This window comes from Diaphorina citri, unplaced genomic scaffold, assembly GCF_000475195.1.
Source record: "Diaphorina citri unplaced genomic scaffold, Diaci psyllid genome assembly version 1.1 scaffold13930, whole genome shotgun sequence".
Lineage (NCBI taxonomy): Eukaryota > Metazoa > Arthropoda > Insecta > Hemiptera > Psyllidae > Diaphorina > Diaphorina citri.
Window position 1 is genome coordinate 1 of NW_007391297.1, and position 1,290 is coordinate 1,290.

The 1,290-nt window shown below is 39.5% G+C and overlaps 1 long non-coding RNA gene across 1 annotated transcript; it reads left to right on the forward strand.

Annotated features, from left to right (window-relative positions):
* On the forward strand, window positions 1-947 carry LOC113473064. The gene is made up of 2 exons (XR_003395144.1): window positions 1-30; window positions 855-947. It is a non-coding gene; the product is annotated as an uncharacterized LOC113473064 (long non-coding RNA).
* The last annotated feature ends 343 nt before the right edge of the window (window positions 948-1,290 follow it).

A 1,290-nucleotide genomic window follows, 5' to 3' on the forward strand; every position in this document is an offset into this window, starting at 1 on the left:
TGAACGACATTGTATTACCCATGTTACGAGGTAAGTTAACACACTACCATCACGTCACGTGAGCTCACGTGACGTGATCGTAGTGTGGCTGTCCTGAACGAGATTACCTACAATACATAAGTAATATGGGAAAACTTTGAATAATAATAATAGTGCTTATTTATACTGCTCGCATAGGACTGAAAAGTCCCTTTACTCCAGCAGTAGGCTACTACTATTATTGTGGTCAAATTCTCAAATTATATTGAGGATAAAATTCCATACCTCAGCTGGGATTGAACCCACGCCCTCCTGTTTACCAGGAAAAGAAGAGAATTAAGTAAATTTTGGGAGAGAGAAATTTTGGGAGAGCAGAAAGTAGATTGGTAGAGAGGAAACTGAAAGAACTTTTCGTATTTCACTTGAATGAACCTACATCTTTCTGACTCCCCATGAGCTCTTTACTGTGATGGGATCCTGTTTGATGATAGCATTAAAGATCTCCTTCTGTGCGAAAGACCTGTTATTGTCCTTAGAGTTAAAGCACCTTAAGATGAAGGGGAAAAAAGTTCTTTTACCCCACCAGTAGGCTATCTACTACAGCTACTATTACTGTAATCAAATTCTCCAACAATAATGATGAAATTCCACAGCTCGGCTGGGATTGAACCCACGCCCTAAAGATTAACCAGGCAATTACCAACCGGAAACTGAGGGGCTGGTATTGGAGTACCAGAATGAAAACTACGTAGTGTAATTTCTAGGTGGACATTTGTGAAAGTTGTGGCTCACTCTGGGATCGAACCCTCCTGATTACCAGACAGATTTAGTGTTGTACTGTGTTGAAATTAAAGGTGATGACAAATTGATTTCAGGGAGTATGCAGGACATAATTCAGGATGTATCAGGATTAGAAGAAGGATCTGTGTTGGACTCCAGTCAACAGAATCAGTTGCTTTACGAGAGAGAAGCCAGGTATGTAGTCTGTACATTGTCCTAGGCGGTTAGTGGTAACTCGCCATTCAGAAGGTCCGGGTTCGATGCCTACTATCGATAAGAAATTTTGCATTGGTTCTTATTACTTTCTATTTTTTTGCAGATTTTCAATGACTTTTTTTCTTTAAATTAATTTGACTTACTCTATCTTGGACACTCGTTTGCTATGTTGAAAGCCCAGAAGAGGTTCTGGAAGTATGGTGTCTTGTCTATTCTCTCCCATCTAGTGAGAGACACACTGTGGTGGTCCTACGATTGGATGGTTTTTCAAACCAGTATTTTTCTTAAAAATAAACTTTCAGTCTTTGCAAAATA